Here is a 15140-nt window from a genome sequence, read left to right as displayed (position 1 = left end):
CATTGTAAAACAACTATACTCCAATAAAAATTAATTAAAAAAAAGAATAATAAGAGCAGTAACTTGATGGGATAATTACAAAGATTAAATGAGGTAATGTATGTAAATCTTATACTAATTGCACAATAAATACTAGCTATTGTTTTACTGTTTTCTTCCTGTAAAATAGAAACAATGTGCAGAAAGGATATTAAATGTAAATTCATTTATGTACCAGTCTCTATAATCTTTGCACTTTCTCCATCTCATTGTAATATTTTGACTTATAATAAGAAATATATATTTTTTCTTCAAAAAAAAAAGTACAAGGTAGAGGGCAAGGCAGGTAACGTTTGAGGATCTGGGGACTCAAACGCCACAAAGCAATTTCCAACCTGTTGGAGTAAATGCTTAATATTCAGCTGAAGAACAACTTAAGTTTTTAAAGCATGGCATGTTTTTTCTTTTTCTTTTGTCAACATGCAACAAATATTTATTGAGGAATTATTATGTTCTGCTCTGTGCTAGATGTTGAAATACAATGGTGAAGAAGACAGATTCAATCCTCCCAAGTCAGTGGTGGAAACCAACAAAATGAGTCAAAGAAAAAAAAATAAAATTTAAAAATTCTAAATACCACTGTGCTTGTTTTCTAGGGCTGCCATAGTAAAATAGCACATACTGGATAGATAATACGTCAGAAATTTGTTTTCTTACAATTCTGGAAGGTAAAGGTCCTAGGTCAAGGTGTCAGCAGGTTTGGTTTCTTTTGAGGCCTCTGTTCTTGGCTTGCAGATTGCCTTCTCTCTGTGTCTATGTGTTGTCTGTGTTCTAATTTTTTCTTACGAGGACATCAGTCATACAGAATTAGAGCCTGCACATATGACCTCATTTTACCTTAATTACCTTTTCAAAAGCCTTATCTCCAAATACAGTCACATTCTGAGGATGTAGAAGTTAGGAATTCAACACACAAATTGTGTGTGTGTGTGGCGGGGTGGGGGTGGGGTGCACAATTCAGTCCATAACAGGATGGCATGGTTTTTAATGGATGAAGGCCTCACAGTTTTTGCTCTTATAGTTACCCATCCATATTGATTATTTCCTAACTTGTACCAAAAGCAAGGACCCATGTTCACTGCCCTCGGAAAGTCAGTTGCCTGGGGGGAAAGGCTCTTGCCTGAAATGGAGATGAAAACAAATGCGCTTAATATTTGCTAGCTCTCTGCAGGTCAGAATGGTAACTAATTTTTTGAAAAAACTGTTAGATTCTGTAATAAGTAGTGAAATCTGAGTTTAACTGAGTTCTAAGATTTTTAGGGAAAACTGATGTCTCCCAAATGTTTGCTGTAATGTAATAAAGATAGCATTGTTAGGCAACAGCAAGGATCAAATTATTGTGAATAAAAATGGTTGTAAATGGGAGCTATATTATAATTAGTATCTGGAGACAAGACCCCAGGCCCCACAGGTAATTTGCTTAATTACATGCATTTGGCAGGGGTTAGGCATTCCTCAATTGCTTGACATGAGTTGATTCTTATTGAATATGGAACAATAATAAATGAATTATTCTTCCTTAGCACTTTCATTATTGTTATTTAGACTTAAAGACCACTTTTATATCGGAGTAATTGTAGACCCAAGAATAGTCAATTACATAAAATAAAACATGAGGTTAAGAAGGGAAGCAGAGGGTCTAGTGGAAAGAACATGGAACCAGTCAAATCTGGTTTCAAATTTCAGCTCCTGAACACAGTAACTACAATAAAGATAGAACTTAGGAGTTGTTACTTCCTTTCTTTAAGCTTGGGGTTGCTCATCTGTAAAATGCTTTGTGGAGTTTTTTGGTAAGTGTTGAATTTTATGAAAGCTCAGTTTACATTATCTAAGGAAATAAAGTTCGTGATTTAAAATTTTTAATCCTTACCTGCTTTTTACCCTACAAACTCTTATTTAAACATTTTAGTGTGTTTCACTTTTTTTCCTCATCCAAGTGCTCTCTAAACTGTGTTCCATGGAATATTAGTCCTTTGCAAAATGTTAATAGATGCTTCATGGAAAAATTTCTAGCATCAATACTGGGGAAAACACAAATTATTAGAAGTACACTGGTGTATCATTCTTGCCAAAATGTTTAGCCTGAATCTGTGGGGAAACACTCAGATAAATTCAGAATTTTTTGGACTTTGATTTTTTTGGACTTTTCAATAATGTCAGTATCATGAAAGACAGACAATAGAAGACAGAAGGACTGATCTTCATTAATGGCAACAATGAATTGGATAGGATTATGAACTTTTTAAAAGTTATGCAGGACATTTTGTGGGCCATTGAGGAAATTTAAACATGGGAGCATAATAGATATATTGTAGACTTACATTTCTTGAGTACGATAATAATATTGTGGTTATTAGAAGAATGCTTTTTTTCTTAGGAGATGCATGCTTAAGTATTTAGGGGTGAGGTCATAATATCTATAAATTGCTTTCAGATAGTTCAGGCCAAAAGAAAAAAAAGTGTGTATGTAGAGAGAAAATATAACACTATGTTAATTGTGGTTCTTTCTTTGAAATTTTCTGTAGGTTTGAAATTTTTCAAAATAAAAAAATATTCATGCTGGACAGAAGATTCTTCTTTTTTTTGAACTTTAAAGATCAGATTTATTTGGAGAAAACAAAAACCCCACAACCTGAAGGATAGGATTTTACATCTCAAGACATCTCCCAGGTATTATGTCTACAGATTACAAACCATTTTCATAGAAGATATTTTTGTACAAATTTTACATGTATTGAGGAGCGGGTCATAAATCCCTTTTTGTTTTAACAGGGTGGCAGAGTAGAGGAATAGGGGGAAAATGCTTTTTTAGACACATCTATTTGGAAGGAGCAGACATGAAGAGGGCAAACTCTACTTTTTCATCATCTATAGGAAATGGTTTTAAAAAATACCCTCTCAACCTTGGGTATCTCTAAAAGCCACTTCCTAGCTACTAGTCACTCCAAGCTAATTATTTAAAGTTACTTCACTTGGTATGTCTTTTATGTCCACTGGGTAAATCATTCATCATGTTCACTGCTGCAGCACTCATAAACCAACACCCCTGCATGGCTGGAAAGGGTCTAACCTAGGACTGATGTGAGAAGAGACCAAGATGTCTTTTTTCTGCAGGTACCAATATTGCCTGTAAGGACACCATCTGTTGAGCTGACAGTACCAAGGTGCACATAAAAGCAGGCAAGTTAAGCTAATGTGTTGCAAGGGAAGCTAGGACCTTGTGAAATTGTTCTCCTGCATTATCATTTATTCTCTCAAGGGATGCTAAAAAGAACAGAACAAGAAAAACCACACATTGGTCTAGGCCACATTATAAATCCAAATATTGGTGTGGGATTTCACTTGGAGAGAAGGAAACTTTTGTTTTCTAAAAAGCCCCCCAAACCCCAGTCAAGGTTGTAAGAAAGGTTCCCAATTTAATCACCCTCGCTCACCACCTAAGACTGGTAATTCTAAAGTTTTCTGAGGTGTAAAAGGAGTCAAAGCAGCAGGAGCATGAATGGCTGGAGGGAAGGAGTAAGTGTCAAAACATGAAGGAGCCAAGATTTGCTTGAGAAAAAGCAGTGATGATTCCTCATTGGACAGCTCCCAGAGGCTCCAGAGAATGCTAGGAGGTCAAGTATGTGACTTAAGTAGAAGCTGCCTCTGGGAAGGTAACAGGAAAGAGTAGCATGAGGAACGTAAGACAATGACAAGAGTCTAAATTTTTAAAGCTTCAAGATTTCAACAGAATGTGGATATATTTGAAATTTCAGAAGGAGTAGTGTTTAAGAAAGGGTGAAACCAGGGCACATAAAAGACCTGGAAATTTCCACAACCCCTAAGTGCTTCCTGCTCCAGGAGGTAAACAATTATGTGTTTATTGGAGGTCATACCATTTCCCTATTGCTGGTGCCAAATAATTCATCAAATCCCCAAGCTTCTTTTCAAACCATGATTTCCCCATTTACTTTGGTCACCAAACAGTCCTATTCTTCAGTGGCCTGTAGACTCACTCCCATCTAACCCCCTGGGGGGTACAAATGAAGGAAGTCCCCCTTAGGCTGGCCCCAGTAACTCAGAATTAAATAAGATGAATTCTTTATTTGGTGGGATTGGCCAATAGCAAACTCCATGGGAGCTCCATTGTGGTCTACTTTCCAAAGGAGCCCCACTTCACATAGTCTGGGTATTAGGTAGGGAAACTTACTAAAAAATATTTTAAAAAATCAAACTTTTGGTTTCAGCTTTGACATGTCAAGAGCTTGCAAATTATCAAAAGCTGAATGAACTGAAAATCAATGACTTTTCCCAGACTCATCAGAGAACTGATGATACAGATCAAGACACCACCCTGAAATCTGGAGGGATACACCTGAGATGTGCTTTCCTGGATCAGAAGCTACTGGATCCATAAAGTCGTAGGAACTCTTAAAAAAGTGATAACTTTGATGCATTGCTGGAGGTTGAGCATGGACCAGTGTGAGGGTGAGACATTCCCATGGTCTGCAGCCCTAGGGGGAACCCTACTTCTGTGGGGTTTTTTTTCATTCAGAAACTCCAACATGTTCTCATTGTGAAAAGCCAAGAGACATCCTACTGTTTCTGGCAGGTGGAAGGGAAGAATAATTCTTGTGAAATATCTCCATATCTTCTCCCTAACAAAGGCCTATCTCCAGGGGGAAGGCTTTACCAGAGGCTTATTCCAGCTGGGGAAAGGGCACTGCTTCCACTGCAGCCACCAAAGGCAGGGGGCTATATCATTGGAGAAATGTGTGAAGGTCATAGCCCTGAGACACAGGCCCACAAAAGGACTGAGATTTAATCATGAGATTATAGAATGTTCTCCCTCCCCCACATTTTACCATCACACTAACAGGGCTCCAATATAATAGGAGTGGATTCCAGCAAAAAGGGCTAAAATCCACAGACTCTTTCTGAGAAGGAGCACTTAGGGAAGCCCAGCGTTGAGAATAGAGATGAAGGCAAGTACATGAGAGGAGCTGAAGCCTCTGGCACCTACAGCTATAAATGCTAATCAAGGCCCAACACCTGGCTAGATTAACATAAATTCTCTAACTGAAGGACTGTTTACCTTAGTTACTATTACCCAAATAAACCTGTCCATCTTCCACCATGGAGTGCTAAAAGACAAAATGAACAAACAATCCCCAAAACTCACAGTCTGAAAAGGCAAAGCAAGTATCAGAACTAGACTCAGATATACACAGATGTTGGAATTATCAGAGAATTTAAAATAAGTATGATTAAAATGTTAAGCACTCTAATGGAAAAAGTCTACAACCTGCAAGAACAGATCAGTAATGAAAGCAGAGAGATGGAAATTCTGAGAAGGAATCTAAAGGAAATGTTAGAACTCAAAAGCACTGTTACAGAAATGAAGAATGGCTTTGATTGCCCTTTTGTAGATTGAACAGCAAGGGAAGAATCAGTGAGCTTGAAGACAGGCCAATAGAAGCTTCCAAAACTAAAATGCAGAGGAAATACATACATTATATATATCATATATATATCATATATATATATTTATATATATATATTTCATACACCTTAGGTATATTATGTTCAAACTGCATAAAACTAAAGGCAAACATTAAATCATGAAATCAAGGGTAAGGGATGGGGGGAGGGGAACACCATAACCTATAGAAAAACAACAATAAAAATTTCAGCAGACTTCTCATGCAAACAACAAGAGAGTGGAGTGAAATATTTAGTGTGAATGAAAAATCCACCAACCTAGAATTCTATATCAAGCAAAATTGATTTTTCAAAAGTGAAGGAGAAATAAAGACTTTTCCCAAACAAAAAACAAGGAAACTTATCCCCAGCACATGTGCCCTGAAAAGAAATATTAAAAGAAGTTCTTTGGGGAAAAGGAAAATTACAAACATCAGAAATTCAGATCTAGATGAAGAAAGGAAGTGTATCAGAGAATGAATAAAGGTAAAATAAATTTTTTGTTTTTATTCATCTTATTAATCTGAAATAGAACTGTTTCTATTTGTTTCTTCTGTTTTTCATTTTTCTGTTCTTTCTTGCTATATTTTTTCTTTTCTTGTCATCCTGTGGCAACAAAATTCTTGAATATTTTTAGGATTACAACTTGTATTTTTGAATGTATGATGTTTTACAGTTTTTAGTGGCCTCACTGGATATTACAATGATATGTGATAAGTCACATCACAGTTTAATTGTATCACCATTTTCCCCATATATAATGTTTATTGTAGTTGAAATCATACTCTATACAGCTGTTTCCTGATTTTTCACCTACCACCATTCTCAGCTTGTAACTGAGAATAAAGCTTTCTGAACTTCATCTCTGATATGTGGGTCTTGCCCTGGAGCCAGTGCTGCATCTACATCCCACCTCCCTTACCTGCCAGTATTCCCAGGTCCCTCTTCACTTATGAGTTCATCTCACTTGCTCATAGGTGACCAGTAAAGCACCATAATGTGTTCCTGACCTCTGCGGTCACAATTAATAAGATCCACTTTGTCTGAAGAGGGTCTTACTCTCCTTGTGGACACCATACACTTATTTAGCAATGTTGAGCCATTTTACTTTGGAATCATTTTCCCAAATATTTTTCCAGGAAGAGATGTAACTAATTATTTTCTCATCACACATTGCTTTTTTTAAAAAATTGAAGTATAGTTGATTTACAATATTGTGTTAGTTTCAGGTGTACAACAGTAATTCAGTTATTTTTTTCTGATTATATTTCATTATAGGTTATTACAAGATATTGAATATAACTACTTGTGCTATGCAATAAATCATATTGCTTATCTATATTATTAGAATAATCCCATACTCCTAATTTGTCTCTCCCTCCTCCCTCTCCCCTTTGGTAATAATAAAATAAATTTGTTTTCTATGTCCATGAGTCTGTTTCTAGTTTGTATATAGATTCATTTGCATTGTTTCTAGATTCCACATATAAGTGATATCATATAGTATTTGTCTATCTCTGTCTGACTTACTTCACTAAGTATAATGTTCTCTAGGCCCATCCATGTTGCTGCAAATGGCAATAGTTCATTCTTTATTATGGCTGAGTAATATTCCATTCTCTCTCTCTATATATATATAACTTCTTCTTAAGCCAATCATCTGTTGATGGGCACTTGTGTTGCTTCTATGTCTTGGCTACTGTAAATAGTACTGCTATGAACATTGGGGTGCAGGTATCTTTTGTAATTACAGTTTTCATTTTTTCTAGATATATACCCCGGAGTGGGATTGCTGGATCATATGGTAGCTCTATTTTTAGTTTTTAAAGGAACCTCCATATAATTTTCCATAGTGTATCCACCATTTTACATCCCACTAACAGTGTACAAAGGTTCCCTTTTCTCTACACCCTCTCGAGCACTCAGTTTTTGTAGAATTTTTGATGGTGGCCATTCTGACTGGTGCGAGGTGATACCTCATTATAGTTTTTTTTTTTTTTTTTTTTTTGCATTTCTGTAATAATTAGCAATGCTGAGCATTTTTTCATGTGCCTGTTGGTTATCTGTTTGCCTTATTTGGGAAAATATCTATTTAGTTCTTCTGCCCAGTTTTTGATAGGGTTGTTTGTTTTTTCGATATTGAGTTGTATGAACTGTTTGTGTATTTTGGATATTAACCCCTCATTGGTCACATTGTTTCTAAATATTTTTTCCCATTCCATAGGTTGTATTTTTGTTCTGGTGATGGTTTGCTTTGCTGTGCAAAAGGTTTTAAGTTTGATTAGGTCCCATTTGTTTGGTTTTGCTTTTATTTCTTTTGCCTTAGGACACTGGACCAAGAAAATATTGCTACAATTTATGTCAAAGAATGCTTTGCTAATGTTCTCTTCTAGGAATTTTATGGCATCATGCTTTATATTTAGATCTTTGACCATTTTGAGTTTACTTTTCTGTATGGTGTGAGGGAATGTTTTAATTTTATTGATTTACGCATAGCTGTCTAGCTTTCCCAACACCACCTGTTGAAGAGACTGTCTTTTCTCCATTGTATAATCTTGTCTCTTTCATCATAGATTAATTGACCATGGGTGCATGGGTTTCTTTCAGGGCTCTCTATGTAATCAAAACACCATATTGTTTTGATTACTTTCTTTTATAAATTAATTTTTATTCTAAAAATTTTCAAACATAAGCAAAACAAAAGTAAATAAGATGAACACCCAAAATGAACCCCCAGATATTCATCCCAGATTCAACAGCCTTCAAGATATTGCCAGTCTTTTTTCATTTATCCTCCCTCTCCCATTTTTGTTGCTGAAATACTTTATTTTAAAAATTTATTTATTTTTTATTGTGATGTTGTTTTATTTTTATTTATTTTTTTATTGAGGTATAGTTGATTTACGATGTTGTACCAATCTCTGCTGTGCAGCAAAGTGACTCAGTTATACACATATATATATTCTTTTTTGGATTCTTTTCCATTATGGTTTATCCCAAGAGATTGGATATAGTTTCCTATACTATACAGTAGGACCTTGTTGTTTATCCATTCTAAATGTAATAGTTTGCACCTACCAACCCCAAACTCCCACTCTATCCCTTGCCCTCTCCCTCTCCCCCTCCACCTTGGCAACCACAAGTCTGATCTCTATGTCTGTGAGTCTGTTTCTGTTTTGTAGATAGGTTTGTTTGTGCCATATTTTAGATTCCACATATAAGTGATATCATATGGTATTTGTCTTTGTTTTCCTGACTTACTTCATTTAGTATGATAATCTCTAGTTGCATCCATGTGACTGCAAATGGCATTGTTTCATTCTTTTTTATGGCTGAGTCGTATTCCATTGTATGTATGTACCACATCTTCTTTATCCATTCATCTGTGGATGGACATTTATGTTGTTACCATGTTTTGGCTATTGTGAATAGTGCTGCTGTGAACATAGGGGTGCGTGTATCTTTTTGAATTACAGTTTTGTCCGGGTATATGCCCAGGAGCGGAATTACTGGATCATATAGTAATTCTATATTTAGTTTTCTGAGGAACCTCCATACTGTTTTCCATAGTGGCTGCACCAACTTACATTCCCACTAACAGTGTAGGAGGGTTACATTTTCTCCACACCGTCTCCAGCATTTGTTATTTGTAGACTTTTTAATGGTGGCCATTTAGCGGTGGTACTTCACTGTAGCTTGGATTTGCATCTCTCTAATAATTAGTGATGTTGAGCATCTTTTCATGTGCCTATTGGCCATCTGCATGTCTTCTTTGGAGAAGTGTCTATTAAGATCCTCTGCCCATTTTTCATTTGGATTGTTTGGTTTTTGTTGTTGTTGAGTTGTATGAGCTGTTTGTATATTTTGGAGATTAAGCCCTTGTCGGTCACATCATTTGCAAATATTTTCTCCCATTCCATAGGTTGTCTTTTCTTTTTTTTTTTTTTATGATTTCCTTTGTTGTGCAAAAGCTTGTAAGTTTGATTAGGTCTCATTTGTTTATTTTTGTTTTTATTTCTATTGCCTTGGGAGACTGACCTAAGAAAACATTTGTATGATTTATGTCAGAGAATGTTTTGCTTATGCTCTCCTCGGAGTTTTATGATGTCATGTCTTATGCTTAAGCCTTTAAGCCATTTTGAATTTATTTTTGTGCATGGTGTGAGGGTGTGTTCTAACTTCATTGATTTACATGCAGCTGTTCAACTTTCCCAGCACCACTTGATGAAGAGATTGTCTTTTCCCCATTTTATATTCTTGTCTCCTTTGTCAAAGATTAATTGACCATAGTTATGTGGATTTACTTCTGGGCTCTCTGTTCTGTTCCTTTGATCTGTATGTCTGCTTTGTATCAATACCACACTGTTTTGATTACTGTAGCTTTGTAGTATTGTCTGAAGTCTGGGAGAGTTATGCCTCCTGCTTTGTTGCTTTTCCTCAGGATTGCTTTGGCAGTTCCGGGTCTTTTATTGTTCTATATGAATTTTTGGATTATTTCTTCTAGTTCTGTGAAAAATGTCATCAGTAATTTGATAGGGGTGGCACTAAATCTGTAGATTGTTTTGGGTAGTATTGCCATTTTAACAATATTAATTCTTCCAATCCAAGAGTATGGGATATCTTTCCATTTCTTTGAATCCTCTTTAATTTCCTTTATTAATTTTTTATTGTTCTCAGCATATAAATCTTTCACCTCCTTGGTCAGGTTTATTCCTAGGCATTTTTCTTTTGGTGGTATTTTAAAAGGTATATTTTTTACATTCCCTTTCTGATATTTCATGGTTAGTGTAAAGAAATGCAACCAACTACTTAATATTAATCTTTTATCCTACTACTTTACTGAATTCATTTATTAGACCTAGTAGTTTTTGTGTGGAGTCCTTAGGGTTTTCTATATATAGTGTCATATCATCTGCATATAGTGATAATTTTATCTCTTCCCTTCCAGACATTATTATTCTATTTCTTCTTGATTCAGTTTTGGTGGGCTGTATGGTTCTAGAAAGTTATCCATTTCTTCTAGGTTGTCAAATTAATTGGCACCTAATTGTTCATAGTATTCTTTTATGGTTTTTTGTATTTCTGCAGTATCAGTTGAGATTTCTCTTTTTTCATTTCTTATTTTGTTTATTTTGGTTCTCTCTCTTTTCTTCTTGGTGAGCCTGGCCAGAGGTTTATCAGTTTTGTTTAACCTTTCAAAGAACCAGCTCTTGGTTTTATTGATTTTTTTCTGTTTTTTTAATCTCTATTTTATTTATTTCCTACCTGATCTTTATTTCCTTCCTTCTACTGTTTGTTTGTTCTTCTTTTCCTAATTCTTTTAAGTGGTAGGTTAGGTTGGTTATTTGAGATTTTTCTTGTTTTTTGAGGAAGGCCTGTATTGCTATGAACTTCCCTCTAAGAACTGCTTTTGCTGCATCCCATAGATTTTGTATGGTGTGTTTTCATTGACATTTGTCTCAAGGTATTTTTTAATTTCTTTTTTTATTTCCTCATTGATCCATTGGTTTTTTAGTAGCATGTTATTTAATCTCCATGTAATTGTTTCTTTTTTCTCATTTCTTTCCTTGTGGTTGATTTCTAGTTTCATGCCATTGTGGTCAGAGAAGATTCTTGAAATAATTTCTATACTCTTAAATTTGTTGACATTAGTTTTGTGCACTAGTACATGGTCAATCCCAGAGACTGTTCCATGTGCACTTGAAAAGAATGTGTATTCTTGTTTTTTGGATGTAATGCCCTGAAAATATCAATTAAGTCTAACTGCTCTATTGTATCATTTAGGGTCTCTGTTGCCTTATTGATTTTCTGTCTAGAATATCTGTCCATTGATGTGAGTGGGGTGTTAAATTCTCCTACTATTATTGTATTCCCATCAGTTTCTCCCTCTATGTCTGTTAGTATTTGTTTTATGTATTTTGGCACTCCTATATTAGGTGCATATATGTTGATGAGTGTAAAATCCTCTTCTTGTATTGATCCTTTTATCATTATATAGTGTCCTTCTTTATCTCTCTTTACAGCCTTTGATTTAAAGTATATTTTGTCTGATATGAGTACTGAAACTTCCATTTTCTTTTCATTTCAGTTTGCATGAAATGTCTTTTTCCATCTCTTCACTTTCAAACAATGTGTGTCCTTTGGCCTAAGGTGGGTCTCTTGTAGGCAGCATATTGTAGGCTCTTGTTTTTTAATCCAGTTTGCCACTCTATGTCTTTTGATTGGAGCATTCAGTCCATTGACATTTAAGGTAATTATATATAGATATGTATTTATTGCCTTATTAAACCTTGTTTTCCAGTTGATTCTTTGTTTCTTCTTTGTTCCTTTCTTTTTCTTTTTGTTTTCCTGTTTGTGGTTTGTTGATGACCTTTTATTTTATGCTTGTGTTCTCTTCTTTTTGGTTTTTGTGAATCTATTGTATGTTTGTGGTTGCCCTGTTTTTCAAGTATGTTAACCCCTTCCTATATCTGCTTGCTTTAGAATGATAGTCATATAGGCTCAAACACATTCTAAAAAAAAAAAAAAAAAGAATCTGCATTTTCTTATTCTCCTTCCCCACATTTTATGATTTTGATGTCCTTTTATACATCTTCATTTCTATCCTTTTGCTGTTCCTTGTGTTTATCATAGCTTTCACAAATAGGTTTTTTTTTCTCTCTTTTTGATCTGTATACTGGCTAATTTAAGTGATTGACTTTTGAATTATGATTTCCTCCTTCCTATATCTTTTTGTTTCTTTTCTATTTAGAGAAGATCTTTCAATATTTCTTTTAGGATAGGTTTAGTATTGCTGTATTCTTTTAGTTTTTTCTTGTCTGAGAAATTCTTTATTCCTCCTCCTGTTCTATATGATAATCTTGCTGGGTAGATTATTTTAGGTTGCAGATTTTTCCCTTTCAACTTTGAATATATTTTGCCACTGACTTCTGGCCTGCAGTGTTTCTGTAGAGAAATAAGCTGATAGACTTATGGGGGTTCCCTTGTAATTAACTCTTTGTTCTTCTCTTGCTGCCTTTAAAATCCTCTCTTTATCTTTAACTTTTGCCATTTTCATTATAATATGTCTCGGTGTAGGTCTGTTAGGGTTCATCTTGTTTGGGACCCTCTGTGTTTCCTGTATCTGGATATCTGTTTCCTTATTTAGGTTTGGGAAGTTTTCAGCCATAATTTCTTCAAATATATTTTCAATCCCATTTTCCCTTTCTTCTCCTTCTGGAATACTTATTATGTGTAGACTGGGATGTTTTATACCACCCCATAGTCTCTTATATTGCTTTCATTTTTTATTTGGCTTTCTGTCTGCTGTTTTGATTGGATAATTTCCATTATTCTATCTTCCAGATCACTTAGTCTTTCTCCTGCATTATTCATTCTGTTGTTCATTGCCTTTAGCTCAGCTTTCATGTCGGTAAATAGTTTTTAGTTCCTTTTTATAGTAATCTGCATTTCTGTCAATAGTCTTTCTTAATTCCTTCAGTATTTTCATTACCTCCATTTTTTTTAAACATCTTTATTGGAGTATAATTGCTTTAAATGGTGTGTTAGCTTCTCCTTTATAACAAAGTGAATCTGCTATACATATACATATATCCCCATATCTCCTCCTTCTTGCGTCTCCCTCCTACCCTCCCTATCCCACCCCTCTAGGTGGTCACAAGGCTCTGAGCTGATCTCCTTGTGCTACGTGGCTGCTTCCCACTAGCTACCTATTTTACATTTAGTAGTATATATATGTCCATGCCATTCTCTCACTTCATCCCAGCTTACCCTTCCCCCACCATGTCCTCAAGTACATTCTCTACATCTACGTCTTTATTCTTGTCCTGCCCCTCCGTTCTTCAGGAACTTTTTTTTTTTTTTCAGATTCCATATATATGTGTTAGCATACGGTATTTGTTTTTCTCTTTCTGACTTACTTCACTCTGTATGACAGATTCTAAGTCCATCCACATCACTACAAATAACTAAATTTCATTTTATTTTTATGGCTGAGTAATATTCCATTGTATATTTGTGCCACATCTTCTTTATTCATTCATCTGTCAATGAACACTTAGGTTGCTTCCATGTCCTGGCTATTGTAAATAGAGCTGCAATGAACATTGTGGTACATGACTCTTTGAATTATGGTTTTCTCAGGTTATATGCCCAGTAGTGGGATTGCTGGATCGTATGGTAGTTCTATTTTTAGTTTTTTAAGGAACTCTTCTCCATAGTGGCTGTATTAATTTACATTCCCACCAACAGTGCAAGAGAGTTCCCTTTTCTGCACACCCTCTCCAGAATTTATTGTTTGCATTACCTCCTTTTTTGAACTCAGTGTCTATTGAACTGAAGAAGTCTGTCTGTTTCATTTTTTGTTTCCTCAGGAGAAGTCTCTTGGTCTTTCAACTGGGAGTGACTCCTTTGCTTCTTTATTTTGCTTATATTTCTCTTACTCTGTGAACTTAGGAGAAACAATTATCTACTGTAGCCTTGGAAAGCTATTTATATGCGGGAGCATCCCTGCGTAGCTTGTGTGGATTTTTTTGGTGTGAGGGCTTTTTTTGGTTTGGATGCTTGCCATCTCTTTCCTCAGCATGTGCTGACCATTATCCCACTGATAGGGAGTGTGTAGGTGCACTCCCACTCATGCTACCAGGAAGGTGTGTCAGCTGTTGGCTCCTGGTTGTGGGACCCTTGGTGTTGGTGGGTTGTGCACACTCCCAGGGAGGTGGGGGTAGCAGTTGGTGCCTGGTCACAGAACCCTTAGTGGTGGCAGTGGTTGTGCTCACCTCTGGAGTCTGAGATGGTAACGTCGGCTCATGCCTGTTCCCAGAGTTCATGTAGGCAGTGCCGTGCTGTCTGAGAGAGTGTGTGGATAAAGAAGCTCCTATGGTGGGTCCACTAATCTTTTCATGCCCCTCCCGAACAATGGTGCCCTGCCTCTCTGCTGGGCCCTGCCTCTCTGCTGGGCCCAGGCCTCCTCCCGTACTCCCTTGTTTGTGGCACACCATACCATAGCCCCTCAGGCTGTCTCCATGCAGCCAACCCCAATCCTCTCTCCCAGGCCTGACCTCCAAAGCCTGAGCCTCAGCCCCCAGCCCCTGCCCACCCCAGTGGATGAACTTCTCAAGCTGAGGAGTGCTGGGACAGCACTGACCGTCTGTGCAGGGCCCCCTCCACTTTGCCTTCCATAAACTGGTTGCTGAGTTCTTCTCCATAGTTCCAAAGCTCCCCCTCTGTCCTGGCTGATCTCCCTGTCAGTGAGGAGACTTCCCAGTTTGCGGAAACCTTTCCTCTTTCACAGCTCCTTCCCAGGGGTTCATGTCCTCTCCCGATTCCTTTCTTTCTTTTTTTTTCTTTGGTCCTACTCAGTTATGTGGAGATTTTCTCGACTTTTTGGAAGTCTGAGGTCTTCTGCCAGTGTTCAGTAGGTGTTCTGTGAGGACTGTTCCACATGTAGATGTATTTTTGATGCATTTGTGGGAGAAGGTGAGCTCTACGTCTTAATCCTCTGCCATCTTGATCCAATCCTAAAAAATATTTTTACCAGACACAGAATTTGTGGTTGACAGTTCTTTTTCTCAGCACTTGAAAGAATATTGGACATTCTTGTTTTTTTTTTTTTTTTTTTGTTCCATAGCTTCAAATGAGAA

Source organism: Orcinus orca, chromosome 6, assembly GCF_937001465.1.
Source record: "Orcinus orca chromosome 6, mOrcOrc1.1, whole genome shotgun sequence".
Taxonomy (NCBI): Eukaryota; Metazoa; Chordata; class Mammalia; order Artiodactyla; family Delphinidae; genus Orcinus; species Orcinus orca.
The sequence above is the reverse complement of the archived record's forward strand: the minus strand, read 5'-3'. Positions refer to the sequence as shown.